Genomic DNA, 9,120 nt, shown 5'->3' with positions numbered 1-9,120 from the left:
TAATAAAATATAATTTAATATATTATCAAACAATGTTTTTAACCACACAACAGTAACTTGAATTATTAACGAAGATATGTTCTTATCTTTTTGGCACGGCGCAGACGAGTGTGGTGCCTGGGAGGAGGGCTTTACTGTGGCATATGGAGCTAAGAGGATGAAGGCGATGTAAGCGGCGCTCCGGTAGCCTCTGACTGAATAGGTCCATAGCTCTGGACCTCCCAGTTCCTCTTGCAGTGGCGATTTCGACCACCGATAAACTTGGATACTTCTTCGGTCTTGCTGGTCGGAGCTTGGTGGTTCGACCGGGGCTGCGGTGGCTTGCGCTGGGCTCCGAGCCAATTCGTGCAAGTTTTCCAAGTCCCCCCTCCTTGGTTTTGGTCCTCTCATACAACCAAGCTTTGCCGTGCTTGTGAAGGAGATAGAGGTGGAGAAGGAAGCTTGGGTGCCTTGAGAGGTTTTGGCCAAAGTCGTGGCCTGGTTCTTGCACGGTGGTTGGTGCTCATCCAAGGTGGTCCGTACGGCCATGCGAGGTGGCGTGCTGCCATGCAAGGTGGCAGCTCCGGTCTCTGGAGAAACAAAGCATTGCAGAGAGTTGCCTCCCATTCTTGTTTCACGTTTGTTTCCAGGGATGGGTGATCAAAGAGAGGCTTTGATGGCGGGGTGGATGTCGAAACGGATGAGAGCTGTGTGACCGTTTTTCCACGGCGAGGACAAGGAGCCTGGTGGTGTCGAGGGTGCAGACAAAGACCCGACAATGGCCTTAACTTGGGTTCTAGGATGGTGAGTGACCGGTGTGGTAGCAGCGATGGTCGGCGTCAGCGACCGAGGCGATTGTTGCTCCAGTTTTTCTTCCCTTCACTGTTTTAGGTTTTTCTGCGAGAGTTCGGAGCACGGTCAGGTTGGAGTCGAAGACCTTGACCCGCTTCAAGCCTTGAGGTCGAGACTTGGGAAGCTGAACCACCCCACACGCCGACAGAAGGTTGTCGGCGACTCCGCCCGTAGTCCACAAAAGTCAGCGTGAGGTGATAAGAGGGAGAGAATGAGGCAAGGAGACACATGGGTGTCTTGAGCAGATTTTGGAGTGTGGAGAACGTGACCTTTTCTGCTTGTCTTGGTTGGCTAAGAGTTTTGAGGCCATGAGGATGGTTGTTTTTGGTGGAGATGGACTTCCCTGTGGAGAAACGGCTTCACCGTGGAGAAGAGAGTAATGAGAACGACATAAACCTTTTGTGTCGTTTCCCACAGACGGCGCCAACTGTTAACGAGTGTTTTAGCACGGGTAAAGGATATCCGGACAATCACACACATTACACAGATTTATAGTGGTTCACCCATGAATAGGGCTACGTCCACTGTAGATCTTGATGTTTATATTTCTCTATGAATGAGTATTACAGTATACATGGAGAGCCTGCTGGAGGTCTCTCATAAGTCTTGGCCATGGGAGTTTTGGCCTCCCCTCTGCAGGGGAGGTCTCTCATACTATATAGCCAGAAGAGGGGAGCCATGCGTGCCCTTTGTTTAATGCGCAGCATGGGCTGTTTACATGAGGCATAGGAAGGAGGTCCATCTTGGTGCTTGCGGCATGTGGGAGACCAACTTAAGTGGTCCCCTTGCTTAGGCATGTCAGGCCAGCTAGGAGGAGGCGTGGGCCTTTCTTTAAGCGCATGGGTTTCTTGCCTTGTCAGATGATAGGGTATATGAGACTTAACCCACGTGGGAGGCCACTATATTGGAGAAAGCACGTGAGGCCAATGATGGTATCAACACTCACATATGGGATTATGTTGCCTCCTCTAAAATTTGGAATCTGTTGAGACTGGAAATTAGTTTGTCAAGTTTACGAACGAACTTAGGCTTTCAAGTTTAGTTTTTTGCATCAGCCAATGGTTGGTAGCCTTAATTATAGACAAAATGAATAAGTTTTATTGTTGATTAGAGCCACTCTATTAGATTGACAAACAAGAACACACGTTAGGAGTTTTGTTAGAGTGCTTGCAGCTTGCTCATTCATTATGGGCTAGAGAACCGACCTGTATTGAGCTTGAGTTCCGGATAAAAGACAGCGTGAACAAAATCTTGGCTCCAACGTCACTGTGTACACCATATTAAATAAACAAAATTGCATTAGTGCCCTCGTCTCTAAGTGAAAATAATATGATAATGGGCTACCTAGGTTTGCTGAATCGTGATCTGTGTTTAATTTACAAATCTTCAAATGCTATATGTCTTTCTGGTCCCCCTTTGTTTTAATATGTTTTTTGGTTTTCTGTATTTTTTTTAAGATCTTCTAAAAGAGTATAGCCGCGTATAGCCGAGCGGCTATACTTTTACGATATTATAATTTTGGAGTATAGCCGCGCGGTTATATGTTTACGATATTTTATTTATGGCGTATAGCCGTGCGGCTGTACTGTTAAAATGTTATATTTATAGCGTATAGCCGTGCGGCTGTACTTTTAAAATGTTATATTTATAGCGTATAGCCGCGAGGCTATACCTTTTAGATATTCTATTTTGGATTATTGTATAGCCGTGCGGCTATACCTTCAAAATATAACGGCCTTCCCAGCTGCCAGACCTGTACTTGTTGCTGCAGGTGCTTATTGGGTGGAACCCGAGACTATGTTGGCTTGTGTTGTTGATGGTAATATAATTACTGGGGCTACATATGAAGGCCATCCTGAGTTCATTAGGCTTTTTGTGAAGGCACCATCCAACCATCCAATCATTAAAAAAGTTTAAGTTCAAAATTTCCTTTATATTATTGGATAGTGGTATTGAACCCCTTGCCCACAACCCCTCATTATAGCATTTCCGTGGTAGATATACATATTTAATGTAGATTCCATAAAATTTTAACTTCTTATGCTTTTTAACATCAACTAAAATGCTAGAGTAAAATTAATTTGGGAGCTTCACTAATATACCAAAAATAGGGGTTGAAATTATAAAAAAACCACACATGGAATGCACTTTAGAAACACACCCAAAATTCATTTACTACATAATAAATGAGTGTTGAAGTTCCTATAAATTACATGATTGCCATTGATTAACTTAAAATAAGCCCAACACAAAAAACTCAAAAAAAACCCAAAACAAGCCCAGCAAGCCCGAAGTACATTGTTAATACCATATCATAGAAGTACATTGATAATACCATATCATAGAAGTACATTGTTAATACCATTTCATACAAAAAACTCAAAAAGCCCAAAAAAAGGCCCAACAAGACATCCAATATCTTTTTCAGAAACCACCTCCAATTGTTCATAGTTTCACCAGAAACAATCGCAAAGGCAAAAGGAAATACCTTTACAAGAAGAAAAAAAAAACATTGTTAATACTATGTCATAACACTATCTTCCTAGTAAAAATTACATTATGCATATCATAGACTTCAAGTGCATAGCTATATATAGAGCAAAACATAGAGCATGCTTTGTTACTGAAAATCTGTTAATACTATGCCATAAAAGTACACTGTTAATATTATGTCATAGAAGTGCACTGTTAATACTATGTCATAGAAATCATCTCAGTAGCAGGGTATGAACAGTATAACAACTGTTCATACCACTTACTGGAAGTTAACAACTACGTCATTTCATTTGCATAATAGGTACAATAAAGAATCCAAACAGTACACAGGCTAAGAAAGATGCCTACTTGAGCGAGAGGGAGAATGGGGGGCATTTCCCATGAAATAAGAAAGATGCCTGCTTGAGTGAATTCACTGAATTGTAATCCAAATCAATGACCCAACTAACATGCTTGAGGAGCCTAAGGCTATTTGTGTATATAGATAGATACATGCATATTGATATATACATGTAAGACATACATTAAAAAACTACACGGGCAATCATGCGTACAAGAACACAGAGACATGTCAATATGTAGATACATGTGACGACAAATACATAAGTATTTATCAGTATCCACACTTATGCACAACAGATTTGCATAACTGAAAACCATCGAATGAAAAGAATGCCACCCTCATTGTTTGGCTAACATTTATGGAAGGGAATTCATCAGCACAAAATCAAAGATCTGGTTTTCCTTTAGGGTACAAAGTTCTGCCTTTACGAATATTTTATCTACAAATGTGAAAAACAATATGTAAAATAAAAGCCACCATGCTTCAATGAAGAGCTTGCAAATCCAAGTTTCAGCTTTCAATATATCTAGATTGAATTAAGGTTGGCAAATTAGCATTGGTTCGATATAGTGCCAATAAAACTATTTGCATCATGACAGGAATCTTTCTACAAGTTAATTATATCCTTATAAGCTAAATTTTTTACTTAACCACTACTTCAAATTACATACCCTAGGCAGTTTATGCAAATAGTCAACTGAAGCACTTAGGCTAAATTTACAGAAAAATGCTGAGGTACCTTGACTCCACCCCATATCACAGAGACTACAGTCGAACTCATGTATGGATCATGTGTATCTGTAGTTTTCTTATATTTTCATGCACAAATGAACTCAATGCATCATGTATACTAAACGCATCTGTAAGTAGATACGTGAATATGCACAGACACACACATCTACTAACTTAGTAGTGCTTTACTTGAAAAATTACATCTAACATCAAAACCAAGTTAACACTAAATAGTGTTTTACACATTAAAATCACAAAGAACCTAGATCACTGAGAATCTAAATCCAAGAACAGTAATTATCAATTTTTCTTTTCTTTTATTCAATTTTCTCAATAACCAAACATTAGATAGCATACACAGACAGAGCCAAACAAGTCAACAACAATGAGAAAAACAAGCATAATGAATTATAAATCTTTAATTCCAAATATTATATCATTCTAAAATAGAAAAAGCAATACAGCAATGACTCATATTGACTAATTAAGTATTTTACGCCAAGAACTCATTCCAAAATTATGACTACCGCCAACTCTACCATCGTCGGCGCTCCAAAGAATGAAGAATCAAATTGAATCACCATATCACCATTGCCAAAATCTCAATTCAATCATACACTAAGCAAACACATAAATTAATAACAACAAAAAATTACGAGAAATTAAAAATTTCACAGTAACCTCTAAGAGCTTTTGTGTATGAGAGACTGAGTAGTTCTTCAGAGAATCTCTCTCCTGGCGGCGTATCCATACTGAGATCGATGAATTTTATCCATCGATCAATCCAAGTACAATCCCTGCCTTCTTTGCCAGACTCATTCCTCCAGAGGAGTTCTTAGTTCCGTCTCCGTCTGCATTGAGGTTGCTGTGGTTGACATCGCTCGGATTCGACGAGGCTAGAGAAGGAATTGGAGGTGTGTCGTTGGCCGACGGAGATGATTGCGGTAGTGTCGAAGATGAAGAAGGATGGTGCGTTCATTGGAGCGTCCGACAGAGATGGAGGAAGGGAAATCAGAGATAGAGTTTTGGGTGAAGGTGAATCGGCGACGGGTTGTGGTGATGGAGTCGGCGAGGGCTGTGGTGGAGATGATGAAGATTAAATGGGAATTGGACTAGGAGAAAAGCCAGAAGCAAAGCTCGATTGTTGAAGAAGAAGAAAGTTCGAGATGTGTGTTGATGAAGATTGAGTTGATTAATAGACAAAGCAAAAGGGTAAAACAGTAATCCAACATAGCTGTTGAATTTAAGAAATCGACAGTTGTCAATTTTTGGGTTTATTTTGGGTGTGTTTATATATATTGAATGGTATAGGGTTTCTTTATAGAATTATGTCTAGAAATGGGTATTTAACTAATTTCCTAAATAAATTTTGTGTGGGAAGTTAAACATGTTTAACCAAAAAGACAATACATATAATCTATGGATTTATTTGTTCTATAACTCACTATCTATGTAGTTGATTGTAAATTTAAATGTACGTTCTGTTGTGGGTGTTGATGAGCAAGCTTGCCAATTGGTGCATGAACATTTGTGAGGTAATATAAGAGTAAGAAGGTATGTACTGTAATGCAGAAACTTGTCTTTCAAATGAGATACGCAGCATGTAGAAGATGGACTAAATTTTAGATCAATACTAAACTTGATTTTCGTGATTTTGGTATATTAGTTAGACAACGAGAGACAGAGAAACAAGAAGACTCAAACACAACTAACATGCAATACAACATTAAAAACAGAACCAGCATATTACACCCAATCCACACACTATAAAGTATGCATACAGAGTGTCATGCTTACATTTCAACAGTTGATAGGTACTAAAAGAAATGGAGTACACTTTCAAACTCAGAGAGAATAGAAATAACTTCAAACTCAAAGATTGATGATGCTATAACAATAACTTGGAGAGATCCTTGAACTCCTTTGATGTGAAACTGAGACCTGCATTGCATCTCATAGAACTTCAACATGACAACTCTCTCAACCACATTCAAAATTTTAAAATTTTAAAATGAGGTATCGCTGCACGGCTATACTTTTTAAATATATTCGAATATTTTAAACGTATAGCCGCGCGGCTATACTCCTGAAATATATTTCAAACAAACTTGAAGCTTGCACTGGCAGAGGACGGAGCTTGCAATCGCAAAGACTATTTTCAATCTCTATGTGATACTGTGGACGGTGGTAAAGACTTCTATTTGCTTGGTTTTGATTTTGAGAGCTATTTAGAGGCTCAGGTAATTATTTCTGTTTACTTGGCAGTCCCAACCCAAAGCATATATATGCATTTTGAGTTTGGTGTTGTATAACTTACTATGTGCGTGGGATTTGAATCTATATGACTACAGGCTGCGGCTGATAAAGCATTGCGGATCCAAATAAGTGGGCTCAGATGAGCATCCTTAGCACAGTCGGGTCGGGGAGATTTAGCAGCGACAGAACAATCCGAGACTAAGCAAAGAAGACTTGGGGAATTGAACCGTGCAGATTCCCTTCTAATGGCTAGCTCACTGATCGGTTCATAATTGTATATTATTTCTTACCCTTCTAGCTTATGATTTGGTTATGTTTTTGAGTTAAACTTGTGCTTTTAATCCTTTTTGTGTTTATCTTTCAATTAATTGAGCTTTAGGTAACAATGATGGCTTTGGAGAACATAATTCATGCAATTCAAGCATGTTAAGGCCTAATTTGGATGAATTGATGAAGAGCTTAAAGACAAATTCATTATGGCTACAGCCCCCTGCCAGTCCAGTTCCGTTGGTCATATTGCAAGCTTTGTTTCAGCAACCTACATAGCTCGGATGAGGCCACATTCTTCATGAAAGTTGCTCCAATTGGTGTGTACTATAACATATCCAAACTTCAGCCCCATTGGATAAATCTGGAGTCCGTTACCTAGCAAACACAGAACCATGCTCAGGATGGATCTTATCAGCGCGGAAAATGAGTTAGCAATTTGTTTCGGCCTTAACTTCTTCCTCCGACCTTGAATTGGCCCAAATAACATATGGCTGGAAAGAAGACATTCTGAACTTCAATTTAGAGTGCTTAAAGTCCTAATTTGATTAAGAGAAGCCCAAGTTGTAAGCCCTTGAAGTTGCTGGTCATGCTGACCTCAGCATGTGCTGGTTGGATGCTTGGTCATGGTGAGCTAGGTATGAGCTATCATTTCTGGTTGGAAGCTTGGTCATGGTGACATGAAGATGAGCTAGGGCTGCTGGTGGGATTTAGTGGTGAAGTGCATCAACCAATTCAAGATTTTCTAATACAAGTGCATCACCCATTTCAGATTTTCTAATACAAGTGCATCAACCATTTCAGATTTTATAATTCAAGTGTTGTATGCATTAGTCTTATTGAATTCTGATTTTCACTTCCCCTAGGCCTATAAATAGGGAAGTTCTCTAAGCTTGTAATAACACCCCAAGGGGGGGGAGCTCTCAAACACTTCTCTAGAGCTCCCTTCCCTTCTCTCCCTCAAATTCTCTTAGTTTCCCTTTGTAGTTCTCAATTGTTGTAATAAGATCATTCTATTAAATTTTCTTTGTACTAAATATCAAACACTTTTCCTTTCTCTTCTTCTAATTCTCTAAAGCTTTCAAACACATGTTCTTCTCCCTCCTCAAAGTTCTCAAACACTTCCTTTCTTCCTCAAAGTTCTCTTAGTTTCCTTAATGTTTTCTTAGTTGTAATTTATTTTTCTTTGTTATGTAAATTCTTTTCTTAAGTTTTCAAGTTGAATTAGTTTCCAAGTTTCAATTATGGTTTTTGTTCTTATTCATTATGCTTATAAGTTAATATGCTAGTTTGAATGATTGATCACCATTTAGGCTTGCATGTTAGCTATCTTGGTTTGAATTAAGAGTATACACCATGCTTTAATTCGAATTGAACTATGAATAGGAAGAGTATGTATGGACATTCGACAACAGGGATTAGATACATACTTGGTTGTTTAAAATGTTCTTCTATGCTTAATGGGTTCCTAATGCTTAATTTTAGGTTAGACAACAAATGATCAAATTAGGGAATTAGGAACACAAGGTTATGACCACACACCATGGCTTAATCATACTTTAGCTAGAATCAATCCATTAATCTAAATTGAACTTGGGAACTTATTTGCTTGAGTTACTTATTTCTTTCTTCCTTGTTTTATGTTCTTTGTTTTTGTTTCTATTTTGTGTAGGGAAACTAAATTGGATCATTCAATCACCAATCCCTGTGGAATCGACCTCGCACTTACATATGCTATACTACCAACGGTTCGTGCACTTGCGAGTATCACAAGTTGAGGATGCAGCTTAATCCATTTTGGTGGAGCTAAATCTACGCAATAAGTTTTTGGCGCCGTTGCCGGGGATCGGTAACATTGTTTGATTCTATTTGGCTTTCCTACTTTATTTTTTTTTTCTTAACTGGACAATTTCAAGTTTTAAAGTTAATGACATTAATGGACAAGTTGTGTTTGTAGTCCAACAGAAAAGGACAATTGCCCAACAAGCAAGAGAACTGGGTTTAAGTCCCAGCTTACACAACCCATTGGTGCTTGTTGCTTTGAAGCATGGAATTGGACATGTGTTGATTTTTCCTTTTCATTTTTAGTTTTTTTTTTATATTTCGTAATCCTTTAATTCTGTTTCAAGTTTTTTGTGTTCGTTTTAGCAATTTATGATAGCTTAATAAAAATGGAGAGAGATGGCAACCTCAAT

The 9,120-nt window shown here is 38.7% G+C and overlaps 1 long non-coding RNA gene across 1 annotated transcript; it reads right to left on the bottom strand.

The window, feature by feature from the left end:
* Positions 1 to 3,100: 3,100 nt before the first annotated feature.
* Positions 3,101 to 5,556, bottom strand: LOC148295964 (uncharacterized). Its single transcript, XR_015834761.1, has 2 exons — positions 5,084 to 5,556; positions 3,101 to 3,319 (listed from the first exon to the last, which is right to left on the bottom strand). It is a non-coding gene; the product is annotated as an uncharacterized LOC148295964 (long non-coding RNA).
* Positions 5,557 to 9,120: the final 3,564 nt, after the last annotated feature.

This window comes from Prunus avium, chromosome 3 (assembly GCF_965620075.1).
Source record: "Prunus avium chromosome 3, drPruAviu1.hap1.1, whole genome shotgun sequence".
In the NCBI taxonomy this organism is placed as follows: domain Eukaryota; kingdom Viridiplantae; phylum Streptophyta; class Magnoliopsida; order Rosales; family Rosaceae; genus Prunus; species Prunus avium.
The sequence above is the reverse complement of the archived record's forward strand: the minus strand, read 5'-3'. Positions and strand labels throughout refer to the sequence as shown.